Genomic DNA, 17444 nt, shown 5'->3' with positions numbered 1-17444 from the left:
GTATTTGGGTAGACCACTAATAAAGGTCTAGAAATGCTTTTCTTATGGAAAGGACTCAAGTCTCTCCACGTCCTATTATTTTTCATTTAATAGGATTTTTAACTGAAATTTTTTCACTATATAAGTTTATTTTTTTACCATTGTTGCATTGATTTTATTTTCATAACAACGTAAGGGCGTATTGTGATGGTAATAAAATCATAAATTCAAGTATTTTTTACGTAACAATGAAAAGATGAGATAATCTAATTGGGGCATTTACGTTTCACAAAAGCTACATTCGAGTCCTCTCAGCATTTTTATCTAGTGTCCTATGCTTTCAGGTCCGAAAAATAATAACACTGACTCATCTAAAACGAGATTTTAATATTTCCGAAAAACCAGGTGAAGCCAGGCAACAGGCGACAAAGAGGACAAATTATTTCACATCTTGCAAAACCGCGAAGTAGCTTGCCTCTTCTACCCCACATGGCTAAATGCAAATATATGCTGGAGCTAAGCTTCAACGACAAATGGTCCTCTTGACGATGACTTCCACCAAAGCCATACTGCCTCCTTCCCCCCTCCCCCCCCCATTTCCGGGAGGGAGCAGCGAGAAAATGCCATTCTGGCGCGAGCACTCACGCTGCCAAGTTTAAAACAAAAAACGCTGTAGTTATCAACTTAATGTATAAGTGAACTTTTGGGCAAAAAATTTTCGTATCATTTTAATGCACTCCCCATCTAACTGGAATCGTTGAAGGCCCATTCTGGAGAACGAATAGATACGCCTTCGCCCATATTGCCAGGGGTGCAGAAATGGGGCAAAAAGGAACTGACACACACTGACGGAGAAAAGTCAGAAGGGAACCAGGGTAACGACATTCGGAATAAGCGATCACGAAAAGGAAGCAGATTTAGACGAAAACAATAAAGCGAATTTCGGTGTCAAATGCGTTACTTAGGATAACTGGCGATAAAATGGCGGCCAGTAGTTCTAAGAAGACCACATTCTATTCAGTGCACTGTTTTTTCCATGTCGAGAGGATTGGGGAAATGTTACTTCAGTTTTTTCCCAAACGCGAACAACATTCTGCTGAAACGACGACGGAAATCTTTGATTACATTACCCAACATTTTTCAAGCCAACGATTGAAAATTGAGAAATTTTCGGTTTTTCACACATAAATGTTAAAACACACCTCTGGCTGACAAACGAATCATTTTGAGGCCAAAATTACGCGTTTTCATGTTATCCCCTGTTGCTAGGCACCAAGAAATGTGTTCGACGCCACCATTTCCCAAGCTGGAAACGTTTGTATCAATACAAGCAGCATGAAAAACGGTAATCACTCAGAAACCAGCGCTGGCCGATAATCTAGCCTTTTCGGTACACCCGATGTGCCGAAGAGAGGCGGGGTAGGTGGAGGCGGGGCGAGATGGCTTCAATTTCGCCCAAATAGCAGTCATCTTCGCGTCGCCTTGGTGCCCACATCCTCATCCGCCGTCCCACTTCCATACCTCCACGGAGGTAGCGAAACGCTCCGACTATGGCACACACTCAACGCCCCTCCTCGGGGTGATGGGGGGTGGGACGGGGCAGTGGGTGGAGGGCTCGGGAAGGATGGTCGGAGCAGAGGCGAGGGTAGAACTTTGAGGGGCTTCCAAGAGACGCGTGCGCGTGAAACTTTTCGAAGTTGTCGGGGACGAAATAGGTTGTAAATATTATCTTCAACCATTCCGAATTCATAAGGTAGTGCTGTTGCGAATGTCATTCGGCAGAGAAAAAGTTTCCAGAGGTAATTCGGTGATGACAATGTGTATTTTAAGGAAGAAAAATGGGAACATATAAGAAAAGAGAGCAAAAGCCTCCAATAAAACTAAAGAAAAAGTAAATACGAAAAGGAAAAGAGAAATATGGATTGCAGACGAGATGATTAGAAAGATAAACGAGGCAATGAAATAAAATAACGTAAACTCAGAGTTGGGTTGAAGGAATTAGAAATAGTTAAACAATAAACGGAGCCGGAATGAGCGAATGAGGCGTGGTTGGAACACGCTGTGCGAGGATGTGTTAAGTTTACGGAGAGTGATGTGTTAGTCAGAAAGGTGACGTCACTGTTAGGAAGCAAAAAGGGAAAATCGTCGAAAATAATCCAAGATAAGTCAGAAAAAACATTAGTTGAACCAGAAAAGATCCATTAGATATGGACGGAATATATAGAAGAACTGAATGGTAACGGCATTATCCCAGCAAGGTTAGATGTACAAGGGGAGTGTGATGTAGAGTAGGATACCTTGGGTCCAGGGTTACTCGATGATGAAATTGAATGGGTATTACGGGAAATGAAATCAAATAAGGCCGTGGGGGGAGACACTATTCCTGCTGAATGACTCAAAGGTTTGGAAAAATGTGGGAGCAAGAGTTTTTATGGATTATATCGTAGTATTTACAAGGGAGGAAATTTTCTGAAAGATTTATTCAGATGAGTATTAGTTCCTATTCCAAAAAAGGGAAAGGCAGTTACAAGTTAGGCCTGTAAAATAATGAGTGATTTCACATGCAGCTAAAGGATTGAGAGCATGACAAATAAATGCTTAAGAGATTATCAGTTCGTGTTTAGGCAGGCATGATGCCATTACAATAAATGAGGTCAATCGAGAGGAACAGAGAATACAAGCTGTGGCTGCCCCAGATTACTCCGTTGCGAATATATTTAGTCAAGTTCGTGCGTGCTAGGAATGGGGGTGTCCATTTTCACCCGTACTTTTGTGGAGGAAATGATTGAAAAGAGAAGGAAATAGCATGGAAAAAAGAGGCAAGGGAAGAACTGGAGTTAAGAATAATAGCCGGTAAGGAATTGGGGTTTGGGATTGCGGCTGACCAGGCTTTATTTAGCCAGTCAACCAAGGGGTTGCAAGCTTTTCTGTTAGTGCAATAAGTAAGTGATGAGAATCGAGGTAAACAAAATAGGCTGTCTCAGGCTTGGCTATTCTTAATTCCGTTGAAAAAGGTGGTTGTTCCACTAAAATAGTATTCAAAAAACCAAACTGTACTCTTTTTGTGTTTTCTTAATTTTTCATCCCATCGCCACGCCTGTTTCGCCGTCTCCTAGAAACGTTAAGCCTCCCAGCAGAAGTTATAATTACCAACGATACCATACCGACATCACTACACCAGCATGAATTCCTGAAGTATTGGCAAGTGAGGGATGCCTGCTTATTTCTTCACTTTCTTTTGAAATACCTTTCACATTCTCAGTATTCTCGCCAGAAACAAATTGTCTTTTCTCAAAGATAGAGGCAAAAAATTTGAAAAAGAAATAAATATAGCAGAGAAAATAAAGTCCGAAACTCAGACAGAGAAAGAAAAGTGTCGAAAGTTGACAGATACACTGGAAAAAGAGGCGCTTGAAGAATCATGAAAGAAACGGAAGTATAAGTTGTAAAAAAAGCTTTGATTTGAAAGGAAGAATAAAAAGGAACGAAAAAAACTGCTGAAGTTCTTCAGAAGATTCCGATGAATTCTCTTGCCCAGTGAATTTGGACACTGTAATCGACAATCCCGTTCGAGAAGAATGACTGGAGACCTATAGTATTCCCACGCGAAGTGTAGCAAAAAAAGAACCAATACACATGCCATAATAGTTTGCCAAAGTAAAATTTAATATTATCTCAAATGTGTTACGTACAACACTTTTATCATGAAATGCATTATCTAGACCGTGCAAATAAAGTTTGATTTTTTCTTGTTAGCTATTTTGTAGAAAACCCAAAACGAAGTAAAATTAATCCGGAAAAATGAATTGCAGTTCAAAGTATGAACTGATATATTTATTCGAAACATTAACCATATGTATCGACAAACCGATGCCAGCACCTCCGTTAATCCTGGTTCCTGGAAGGTCTTGACGGTAATCTCGGTCAGATTTTTCGTCACGGCCTCTTTAACGTTATCTAGCGCTCCAAAATGGTTGATTCCCAGCTTCTTTTAACTTTTGGGAACAAAAGAAAGTCCGGTGGTGCCACATCGGAGCTGTAGGGCGACTGGGGGAGCGGTGCCGCCCAGTGCCTTGCCAGGTACTCGTTCGTAATGTAGATGACTTAACTGGGATAAAATGGAAGACGTACCGGGAGACATAAGTTAATACTGAGCGGTGATAAGGAGACGAGTGTTGTAGAAGAAGGATGAGAGTATCACAAATAAGGAAAAAAGCGGTGGGCGGAAACAATAGAAACGATAGTTAGAAAAAAGTTAGGTATCCATGGATTACAAGGAAATGTGATCATAGAGACTGGTAAAATCTAGGAAACTTGAGCTCTACGGCCTCGTAAATTGACAAATTAAAGAAAAACTCCAATAACCGTCATAAGTTAGCACCACTCGTTCCACAGTGAGAAACAAAATTTACTGAAATTGTTTGTGGGAACATTAAACAGGGTGTTAAACAGAAATTAAGATTAAAATTGCTGTTCAACAGGACCCAAGGCGAAGAAAATGGGCATTACTTTGAGTATCCTACATAGAAGAGGGGGTAAACTAGCATATAATAAAAAAAGATCAACGGCCTATAACTATGGCACTAAATAGTCTCATAACCCATTCAGTTATAAACATTTCAATTTGCAACTGTATCCTACAGAAATGAAATCAAGGCCAAAACGAGGAGAGAAACTTGGGCATGTACTCGTATCTGGATAATTATTGCAATTAGCACGTTAATATCCTTCAAATTCTTTTTCATACTAATAGAAAGTTTACTTTCTTATTTAATCTTTTACAGGATGACGAAAAAAAGTTTATGACCATTGTTCACAGAAAAGGTTACATGGATTTATGTGGAAAATTGAATTCAAATAATATCTGGGCAATCCCATCACTAAGGTTTCCGAAAACACACAACGAAGATATTCTGTAATGGGAACAATTTATTATAAATGTTGGGCTTTTTTTAAATATTGTACCTATTTATTGCATAAGATTCACTTTCTCAGATCCACATCTCCCTGTGGTCTTGGTCAATATGCTGCCTCTATTTCTATAGCATGCTGAATTTCGGAACAATTTGCCGCCTACTACGACGCAATTGTTCCTGGATGGTCATCCAATGCTCTTATGTTTTTCGTCCGTAGCATGTTCCTACCGTAGCATGGAACCACGTCGGCTTCTCGATTTAGCTCGTGAAGACGTCATCAAATTATCACGCAGGGACCGGCAATTTGCAAGCCGGACGTCTATTACGTGGAGCGGTGGGGAGCAGCGCCTCTTAGGATATCCAATAACGGGAGTCTCATGTCGCAGGGGTGGAGAGATACGAAGGTGGAACTTCTACTGGCAAAGCTGGGAAACTCATTTCACGAAAGCGCAAAGCCCATGCAATAAGCCGAGAAAACGCCTCTATGGCGTGCTCTTCGGCAGTTTTCTCGGCGAGGCACAGTATTTTACGCGATCAGCTATCGCCTTTCCGATCAGAACGAATGTGGACGAAATATGATAGCATCTGGAAACATGAGTTTTTTTCACCTTATTTTTTGCCCCAGGACACTCCACGATATTCTCCATTATTTCTTTGCGCGAACACCAAAGGGAAGATTTGCTGCACGGGAAGGAAATCGTCCCTCGCTAACCTAAGGACACGTCGGCAACATTTCTCGCGACGCTCTGTGTTAGAATGCGTAAATTTTCCCAGTGCCTTGTGCTTCGGAACGCGACACTCTCTCTGTTGACCAAAATGGAGTCTATAAATACACTTTTAGTCTCTTTCGTAGACTCCCTCTCGAATTATTTCAAGGAAGCAAGGCGTTCAACCAACAACAAGTAGTGTTTACTCCGAATACCACCTTACAGTACAATTTAACAGAGCAGACATATCACCATAATTCTATCTGTAACCACTTGAATACGCGAGGTATTTAGGTACAATTAGTATAACAGCTATTTTGCACGTATTGTTCCATTATTATTTCATTTTCAAATTTTATTTTTCCGATCAGAATTTAGAAAAAGAAAACAGACGTTTTTCACATTTTTTCCGCAACTATTTCAATACATTACATTTTCATCTCATTTTTTAGAATTAAAAAGCAGACCTGTACTTTATTGCCCAGTCCATGTTAGCGGAAGATGAATAATCATCATCCCATCTTCTTTATTTTCTAGAGATATTATTTTTACAGATATTGCTGGTATTCATGTAGAAAGACAAGATATATTTTATCCCAACTAGGAAAGTAAGGCGCAGAAACTGTACAAAAAACTTACCCAACTTTAATTTAATTGGTACTATAGTTCAAAATCAGTTTCTAGACTCAGAAAAAAATGCCAATTAGCATCTGTAGGCTAATTTTTCCTGTAGTCAATCAGCAGCGACAGCTACGAATACTCCATGCATTTAGAAACTATAAAAGACTAAATCAGGCAAAATTTATGTACTTGTATATGATAACGTATTCGCGTAATCCGAATTTGTGGATCGCAATAAATATCAACCAATTGCTCTACAGAGATTACTTGAGAAATTGCACGAAATGACGAAAGAAACTTTATTGTTATTTTTTAGTTAGGAGAAGCGTTCGATATGATGGATAGAGACAAGATTTAGAAGATTAGATGAAAATATAGAATGAGGTACAAATTATTGAATTCTTTAAGCGTATAAAAATAGTAAGACAGTCTACAATTGAGTGGAAATTTGAGTGGCTGGTCAGTACGGTTTAAAAAATGCGCAATGTCACCATGATGATTCCGTGTTCTTATGGATACATGCGTGAGAAATTAGTTCATGGGGAAGGAAAGTCAAATTAAATGAAAAAGAACACGTCCTTTAGTACACCGTCAATGAAGAATTAGCGGTGTTCATTCGTAGATCCGCAGCTTTCCGTGTTATGGATCAAGGCCCTGGATACCATCCGTAAAATCTCACATGAAAATGAGAGTATTTATTCGTCAAAAACGAAAAGAGTAATTATTGATAAGTAAGACGGGCAAATGCATAGCGTAATGATATTATATGGTGAAAGAATTGAACCATTGGAATATTTTTCACGCCTGGGTGGAGCGTTACATGTGATAAATGAATATATTAAAAATGATGTGTATTCCGACATAAGCGTTTTTCGTTTTGGCGTGCGAGGCACACCAAAAAATTAATTTTTGCCCCTGGCAATGTGGAAAACAAAATTCGGCAATGGCACGTTGTTTCGAAATTGTTGCGCAGTTTTACAGTTTTCACTTGACCCACTCCTGTAGAGTACAACGTTTGTTTTTCTTTCTGCGCCTTTCATCCTTCCCATCCTTCTTCACAACCACATCTCTAAAGTCTCCAAACTACGCTCGTACTTCCATCTTTGCGACCACGTTTCGGACTCATGCATACGAAACTATGAACCATATAAAGTGTTCACTATTTTTTCTGTACAGCTTTACTTAAGAACCCTGTTATCAACTCACTCTTCCAAGAAAAATCATCTTTGCTTAAATGAATCATCCTTTTGATGTCCTTACTACTGATTTCTTGTCTTTATAAAACATTCTCTTATTATTTCATCCGAGTGTACGTTGAAAAGTAAGAGTGATAACGAACAAGCCTCTCTTACCACATCCCCAATGATCATTGCTCATCTATATCAAATTCCCATATCTAGGCAGTCAGAGACATTTTCAGCTATCTTACAAGTCTTCTATGCCTGCAGTCTACCTACTTCTTCTGGAGTGAGTTCATTAATTGCGTTCATTTCACGCTGCTATTGCATGCCTTTCCGATAGCCATGAAGCAAACAATGGCACCGTAAGTGACTCCATTATTACTATGACATCACGCGTATCCATATCCTTTCTCATTCCAAACTGATTTCCTCTTAAGTAGTCATTTTCTTCTTCTACGTAGATGTTTTTCATCCTAACCAATCTTTGCTGCGAGCAAAATCAAAATGATGGTTCTCAAGTCCTCACTGCGTTAACATTTCTTGAGATGAAAATACTATATGTAGTAATGATTAAATGAATTCTTCTTGCTAAATCCCGCTCTACAAATTCTAACGAGTACTCAAAAACTTCTTCTACGTTTTCCTGGGTCCTAATTCAGTTCAGCAGGGATGCCACCTTTCTCCGTAGCCTTGCTAATTTCATTTCCTTTGATGCTCTTCCTTTCTCGCTATCCAGTTCACCTGAACCTAATCTACCCTATCGGACATTCTATCCTCTTCTTTCTATGATTAAACTCACTGGCCTATTATCTTAACTATATATTTTTATAAGCATTTTTCCATCTTGAAAATCTCTTTTTCTTCCATCAATACCTTTCCTGTCGTATCGTTGATAGTGAGCGGGGATTATCCTTTCTTACTTTCAGGCAGTTCTTTCACCTTCCCGTAAGGCTTATTCATTTTCCCTTGTCCCGGTAAAATCTCTTTATCTCCTATTCCCAAAGTTCACTTTCACCAAGTTCCTTTCGTCTTCCTTTTTCGGCTTATATTTGTCATCTATCGATCACCTTTCTTCTCCTTAATTCCTTGTTTAAATCCTTTCATTTCATTCTCTCGCATACCTTCAGTAATCCATGACTGCCTAAATGTTTTCCCATTTGCCTTTCCTATTGTTTTACGTGCGGTTTTTAATCCCATTATAAGGACAATCCATTCTTTCGCCTTCTAAACCAATTCTCTATTTCTCTTCCAGAAGGTTGTCAACGGCTTCCTAATATTCCTCCCTTAGCGCCTCTGTTAAGCCTTCGGCAAAGATTGTATAAAACGTATCGGTAAAATTTAGTGACGCGTACGTGAAGTGCTGATTTTAGACCGTCGGTTAAAAGTGAGCACGATCGTATATCGTATTGGCATTGATAAGAAGATATTGTACATCATTGTCACTGAAAATTTGGCGAATAGAAATATCTTCGCTAAACTCATCCCGAATATCTTGACGGACGACCACGAGCAGAGTCGAGTGTCTGCTTACGAAGACCTTCTGCAACGGCATCGCGACGATTCCCCAACCCCCTTACAACCCCAACTTGGTGCCAGCAGACTGTTTCCTATTCCCAAAAGTAAAATCATCCCTCAAAGGACACCACCGTGGGACCCTAAGTGCCGTCAAAGAAGCTTTAACGGGTACCCTTAATCACCTTCCGGAATCCGGCTAACAGGGAGCCTTCGAGTCGTGGAATAGCCGCTGACCAAAGTGCGACGACGCTCAAGGGATATAGTTTGAAGAATTTTGAGGTATTGTAGCAATATCTGAAATAAATCTATTTTTTCTAATATTTTCCCGATATTTTTAATATAAACCATGCATATTCCAATTTTTTTCAATCGTTTTCCCTTTTTATTCTCTTGCATTGATCGCTAATCTTAGTAAGCACTGAATCTGCATCAATTCTCGAAAAAGTTATTATGCCCCATCATAATGCGGCATTCATTTATGCCCATTCATAATGCGACCCAAAACTCTATTGTTTTCTCTCCATGGCAATTTCCCCTTCCTAAATCAGGCCTTAATGCTCTCCGTCTCTCGGATCACCTATCGCTTTCTCTAATAGAAGAAAAACCTATCTGAATTTCCTATGAAGAACGATTGGATAGTAAACGTCTTAATAAAAATTTCCATTATTTATTGAAATAACGCAACATACCAAACCTACCAGGGACCATGGAAAGGGAGTTCACCCAGCACGGCAACTCAGACGCCGCCCTTTCAACCAGCGCCCCGTCGGGGACGGGGCTCCGGAAGACCCCGTGGCGCCAGGTGATTCTAACGGCTCCCTCCTTCCACAACTATCTATCGGGCGCCCCGTGGCTGGCATCAACCCCCTTCAGTGGCAAGGCTCCGCCAAGCCCACGGGCGATCACCCTGACTTCCCCTCGGACGAGGGCTCATCCACCGAGGAAGAGAAATCCAGACTTCTGCCTCCGAAGCTGAGGAAAATAGCCCTGCTGAACAAAAACCTCACGAGGATGAGCAGGAGAGCGACGCACAACGATGGATAAACATCCCAACAGACTGTACGGACCTCCCCGAAGAGATTCAGGACCCGGCAGAGATCATCGCAGAGGTCAACCAGGCCGACATCCGGGCAGTAACTATGAATATCATCTGCCAGTTAACACTCGCTTGGCAAGGAAGCGGGCATTTTGGTAAAATGGAATATTAAATGTGCATTTAGAGAATTCCTTAACCCCAAAATCTCAGGGAAAGTTCGCTTCGTTTACGAACTGTCCCCATGGACAGCGTATTTCAAAACTCCAAAGATTTCTTTACTAGTACCGGGAAAGGCATTAAGCAATATTCCGTATAACTCTTTGTATGGCCCAAATTGATCTAACATCAGCCTTTTATCAGTTGCAAATCAATGTGAATCACTGGAAATTTCATGGAGTTAAATATAACAATCAGAACTATGCTTTCACGCGATAGCCGATGGAACACCCTTTAAGCCCAGCAATTCTCCAAAGATGGGTAACAGATTGCACCAAATTTATCGAAACTAAATTCAACATCTCAATAATATTTTATTTAAACGACTGGCTGTTCAATGCTAAATCAAAATTTTGCATGTGTAAAATAATTAATTACCAACAGGTACATCAGGAATTTGGCATCATAGTTTACATTCAGTAATAAGTATTACAATTGTTCAAAGAAATTAAATATCTAGGGGTGTTAATTAACAGCAATAGTGGAACTCTGACCCAGATAGCAGCCTCAAAGAAAAGGGTACATAGCCTGCTTCTATGTTCCCTAGGCTAGGACAAGTTGATATACTACGTGCGGCGGGTTATCTGGCATGGATAGCATGTGTGTTAAGATTACCAACATTCCTCATTACACGTGTGTTGAAACGTGATAACTCGTGATTCCTGTTGCTGCAGGAATTCGGAATTCTTAATCGAATGTGCTATGGAAACGTGCAAGTAAAGATTTAATTGTGTATACAGACGCAGCACTGACTCAAGGAGGTGTGGTGATCCCAGTCTTGAGCTTATCACAACAGTTTCCCATTCCTGCATTGGCATCTTCGAGTATCAACGCGGCTTCAGAAGGACTTGACAGGACACTGGATTTGTTAACTGAGTTTCATTTAACCAATATATCTATTTAAGTAGACATTGATTCCCAATTGGCTCTGCACTTTTTGAAAGAGGGGCAGAGAGTTGTATTTCATTTTAATTCTCAAATTATAGAAATGTACAATACTAATAATGAATGTACAGTCACATACCGTGACCTGGACTTTGATACCCTCTGCCACCAATCCGGCCGGCGAGCCCTCTCGGGCAGTGCCTTGACGCTTTGTACACGCGTCAGCCATCTTGATGGTCGACATACGTTTACGTACGCATATAGAGCGCGGGCGCTTGCACGGGAGGGCATCGCTCAAGAAGGATTACGTGATTCGGGAGGGTATCCGGGCCCAGTGGCCGCAATGATTTTTATTTTTAAATTGTCACCTTCATTTTTACATAGAATTTACTTAAAATTAATCATTGTTGTTAACATTTTGTTCATGAGTTCATTGAAAAAGGCCATGGAAAACTATGAGAAAAATAAAAAATAATATGTAATTATTATCACTCGGAACACCCCCATAATAGGCGGTTGTCAAATAAATACTTTCACTGAGAAAAAGCACGAATACACGCTATCTCAACGAATATCAATATCTGGTCCCATTTTAATACAAATTTTATTGAAGTAGATCACAATCCATTGTTTCTGACCTTAGGATAATTTGTCCATCAATAGATATTTCAAAAGATTTCGTGTTCCGTGGCCCTAAAAAATGTCCATACGACTTTCTCCTGTAGGAACTTGAGGGAGGCCTACTTATAGATTTACATTCGTTATTGTGAATGTGTTCTCTGATATAAAAGGCATTACTTCTGTCATTTCTATTCCGATTGGAAGATGCCAAATGCTAATCCATGGGCTGTATACACCAATATGTCGCCTTGACTGGCCAGAGATTATTTACCCATCATATCTACTTAATTTCAAATGTGTCATTTAATAAGCAGCACATTTCAAACTTTTTTTCTGCTTATGTAAATCTATTTATAAATGTATATGTATATTGACGAGAGTAAGCTCTTTATCTAACAAGATTAGCGCCCGATATTTTCAAATAATAGTTTGGTATCTCGGGTTCAACTTTAACACGCAACCTCTCAACTTTTTCTTATGAATAAAACTTAGCCATAAGTGTTTTCTCGACTATTTTTATCTACTTATTATGGGTACATGATAATAGTTCAGCATAAATTTGGCTTGGCAGAAAAACTCATCTAAAAATAAAGAACTCCTCCTTCGTATTGAGCGAAGTGTCAAACTTTGGAATGGCACAACAAGCGCAAATGTGAATGAATTCGATGGGGTCACTTGAAGGCCGTTCAAATGATAAAGAGAGGGGAAATGGGGTGAGTAGGAATTGATGGTTCACCGAAAAACTTGGATTGGTAAAAGACGATGGGTATGAAACAAGTGAATTAGGCTGGTTTGCTTATATATGCACATCAGCAGAATGGATGTGAGCCTAATAATCGCCCTGAGATTGCATGAGAGAAGAGGATTGAGAGGCTGGAGACAGAAGACGGGTTGGACCGAGGAAGTCTTACGGGTGAATGCTGTTGAAAAGAGTCAAGATTCAAGATTCTTAAAGGTTTCAGGAAGAGGAGTATGGAACAGTGCACGAAGGTGACATCGGCGATAATAATTGTAGGACGACGCAGAATACTTGAAATCGGAGAAGGGGGATAGGTTTCCCGAGAGAACTTTAATTTGGGCATTTTTTAGCGTTACTTATCCTGAAAGAGAACAGTGTGTAGGGTACTATGCATCTACGTGGAGGAGTTATTTTAAAGTAATTATTACTAAGAAATAATTGCCATATCTGAATGAAATATATTCTGAATATTAATTGATCTTTGTGTAAATGACTTCGTAAATCACAACTATTAATGATGATTTGTTTTGTTTCAGGATGTCATAGATTAGAGTAACTCGCAGGATGGAGAAGATTGAGGCTCGCAATGTGATTAAGTTCCTTCCTTTGATATGTTACAGTGCCCGGCAAATCCACGATGAAATAATTTCTCATTATGGAAATTATAGCCCATTATATGATAACAGTCGCGAGGTGGAAAATTAATTTTCAAACTGGCCACGTGTCCCTCTAAAACGATCCAACCACAGTAAAGACAGTGGGGGACTTTTTCCTATTAGACCGAAGAGCAACCACCCAAATGATCGTAACTAATCATAATTACGGTAGCGTGCGGAAAATTATTCGCGAAGAACTTCACATGTTAAAGGTGCCAGCACACTATGTACCACGACTACTGACTCCTTTTCAGAAACAAACACGGCGTGACCTTCCGATGGAAATGTTAAACCTTTTGGACCTTAACGAATACATTTATATTCATGTCTCTAGCCAAAGCACTGTTTCAGGAGAACAAACACTAACCAAAAGCAATGAATAGTAGTTATATTGGATATTTATACTATTTAATAGGATTTATTTGAATTGTATTGTTTATCTGTTAGCTTAGAAGAAGGGCCTTCATAAAGTGTGGGTACACAGTTTGTGAATCATGGATCCTTTTTTTGGCATGTAACTCTAATTGCTCCCACTTTTAATTTTCCCATTCCAAATAATCTTTTCTCTTTCAGTTTTGTGAATTTCTAAATTAGGCTCGATAAATCGTCTCGAAATGAGAAATTTTTATCAAATACATGCGCTTCAGGTTTACAGATTTTACCTTCAATTATTTTTTATTATTTGGAGGGCGTGGAATGCAGTTTGCCTTTTACGCCTGTCCTAAATACACAACATCGATATTTCTTTCGTAAATGCATACAAAAATATTTCTGCTTAACCAATCGTTTCAAGCCCAAGAGTAACTTCAACAGAATGTAACGGTAACATTGCAGAACGACGAGAAATGAAAAGTAAAAAAATAAAAGTTTCAAAATTGTCCTCAGTGCCTCGTTTCGTACCGAAACTCCTTGCAAAGATTTTATAAAGTAGAACTTTTCAAAAGAGAACTTTGCATTGCTAACTAGCCATACCTTTCGTGACATGTGTATTTCTTTCCATTCACACCAATTATTCTGTTCGATTCTCTGCGATGTAATGAAAAACGCCTTCCCCCCAAAAGAGAAACATGAGATCCACGAGAAGAAGTCGCAGAAGAGTCTCGCTCTCTCTACCTGCCTCATGAAGAGAACGGACGTGCTCGAGCTCGCTGCTTCATGGAGGTGGTTTCTTTGCACACATTTTATTAAGTAATTACAAGATTCGCGGTCGCGATAGCGAGATTTAACGCTATTGCTGTCCCAATCGATACTAGGGAGGTTAAAGTCACCACCGATTATGTTGATGCTTTCATTATTTTTACATAAAAATTGGTATATTTGTTCATTCATTTATTCATGGGCATGAATGTTTTAGCATCTGAGTCTGGAGGTCTATAGAAAGAGCATAAGTCAATGTTGGGTTGATTAGATCGCAATAAGGTGCACCAAACGCTATCTATGTTATTATTTTCAAATACAAATTGCCTGCTTTCAAAATTACTTTTCCCTGCCACGAAAACACCTCCTCTGGGTCTTGTACCACTATCGCGTCAGCAAACTTTGAAATCTATTGGGAAAATTCCTCAGTCGTTTATATTATCATTCAGCCAAATCTCTGCGCCTAATACTGTATCAGGGGAATAACTTTGGATTATATACTCGAGGTCCATTCTTTTATTTTCAAGACTTCTTCAATTCAGTACAATGATAGATAGATTATTTATATTTTGAATGACAAGCGTATTTATGTCTGACTGTAATTTAGGGCGCCTTTGTGGAGAAGTGCGTGTCAAATGTCTTTCTGCATCAACGCCAGTGTTGTTGGTTAATTTTACATGTGTATTAATCATATTATATGCGCTAGCCCCAGATATTACCGACCCACTAAATGACCTGCTCTCTATCCTAAAAAAGGCCTACAACGGTCGAGTATCCTATCCGCTAACTTACTCACCGCTTCCACCGTGTAATGGACTCCAGATAGGTTAAGGGAGTCTTGCACGATCGGACGGTTGCCTTAGGTCGACGATGGAGGCCTCTATGCCCCAGCAGAATGGCCAAAGTCTCTGGTTTATGCCTTCCACTCGGCATCAAACCAGATACCCGCGATCCTCCCTCGAAACAATGCTGCGATCCGTTATTCTAAGTTGTACACCCTCGGTGTCCTGGACACACTTCTCCTCGGAGCTCAGTTCCTTTAGGGAACGGAGGACCTCCTCGGATCCATGTCCCGTGACGTCACTGGTACCCACATGGGCCACGACCTGCAGCCGAGAGCACTTCGTGTCCCTGACCACCGCCTACTACACCTTAAGGTGCGATTGTTTGTTAGTTGATAGTTTATGAATGTGCATGCGTGTATATTAAAAATGTTTTTGCATGAATTTATACGCCACTATGGGTGTAGGTTAGAATAAATATGTTGATTTTACATGTGGCGACCTGACACCCCCCGCCACACGCCCTTGCGCCGACTAGTAGGGTATTATGTAGATGAAAAGGAGAAGAAAAAGGCTGCCTCCCATCCTGCTCGCCTCGACCCTCTCGCTCGAGATAACAGTCTCCCCCTTCTGCGCGCCTCCCATGATGCCTCTCGAGTCTTCGGCGAGCAGTGTCGGCGCGGGTCCACCGAATCGCGACCCACGAGAAATTGAAAACCCTGAGGGAAAAAGAAAGCAACTCAATCGGATTTATCAGCGAGGAAGGCAATGCGATGCCATTCGACCTCCTCCAGTCAAACCAATCGATCGCTCGAATTTCACACTCCGCCGTGCGCGGCCAGCGGCGATGTGTGCGTTGTGTGTGTGTTGGTGACGAATGCCTTAGCCCGCTCCGGAGCGACGGTTTCAATTCCGACGGGGTCGCGCCATTGCCAAAGGAATGAAGTATTCCGCGGGGAGATAACAAAAGACGCTGTTTGAGCGATTGCCTTTCGCGGCGCGAGAAGAATCCGTAGTGCCCTCCAACACAAGTATTCCCGCTGATAATTCTTCTCTGTGGTTGCGGATGAATGGGAGTCTGTGCCCATCTCTCAATCCACGTCCAGAATGCATCCATGAAATATACTCTACTAATCTTTTGCAGATGTTTTGAATTCCAAAGTTGGCATGTCGTAACTGCGACGTACTTCTAAAAAAATCAACCATTCTGTACTTGAATAAACTTGATTTTTCTTTAACTAAGTAACCTAGTCTAGCTATTTGAGAAGAAAAAAGGGTATGGTGCACATAGAAAGGCTTTTATTAAAAGAAACAATGATCAACGACACATCATTCAAGCATTTTGTTGCAAGGAAGCCTTTTCAAACATTTTACATATGTTATTCTTGTGAGATTCAAACATACGAGAGCATCAGTGATTTACAAATGATCGCTCATGTTCGGAGAGGAAACGGAAAATGCCACGTTTTTTGGAGAGAATGATAAAAAGAAAGAGTGAACATATTCACGTATTCATTACAAATAGTTTTCTCCTCTCCAAAATCTCTGAATGCTGGATTCGGTCTCACGCACAGAACAGTTACTCAATTAAATACCTAGGCGACACCCTCACTCACGATCTCTCCTATGTGAAACACATACAAGGAATATGCGGAAAAGCTAACAAAAATTAGGATTTTTTTAGAAGAGTACTAGGTAAATGTGATGAAAAGGTCAAATAGAAATGTTTTCTGTCTTTGGTTAGGCCTCATTACGAATATGCTGCAGGTATATGGGATACTCAAGAAATTGGATTAATTGCCGAATTACATCGCGTGCAGCGAAGAGGAGCTAGATTTGTAAAACGTTGATATGGTAAACTTAGTAGCGTGTCCAAAATATTAGAGCAGCTAGGCTGGGAATCACTCACGTAGCGAAGGTTAAATTACAGATCGAAGCTCTTGCATAAATTTTAAAGAGGTCTCTTTAATGATGCTGAAAATGTATCATTACCCCCATCGTACTACGGTAGGAGAGATCATGTTAATAAAATTAGAGAAATCAAGTGTACAACAGATGATATTTAAAATGTCATTTTTTCCACGGACGTTAGGGGATCATAATAACATTGCTCGTCCGCGGTAGGGTCATGTTCGGGTCAAGATTATTCATGTGTATATTCACCCCCTGCAACACACCCTGGTGGTGGCTTGCAGGGTATATAAATAGATAAATAAAATAAATAAAAATAGAAGCAAATATATATTTGATGAACTTTCAGGACGTACTCTGAGATCAACTGTTGGAAAGTATTAGCGCAAAGCAACAAGAAGTTGCTGAGAGATTGGTTGGGAATAAGAGCCTGCTATTTACAAATCTAATGAGAATTTAAGTATTTACACCCATTAGGCAGCAATTCTTCATTTATGCTTAGTAAGCCACCCAGCTGGGGCGTATGGCAAGAGGTGCGAGAA

Source organism: Hetaerina americana, unplaced genomic scaffold (genome assembly GCF_022747635.1).
Source record: "Hetaerina americana unplaced genomic scaffold, ioHetAmer1.1.p SCAF_43, whole genome shotgun sequence".
NCBI lineage: Eukaryota > Metazoa > Arthropoda > Insecta > Odonata > Calopterygidae > Hetaerina > Hetaerina americana.
The sequence above is the reverse complement of the archived record's forward strand: the minus strand, read 5'-3'. Positions refer to the sequence as shown.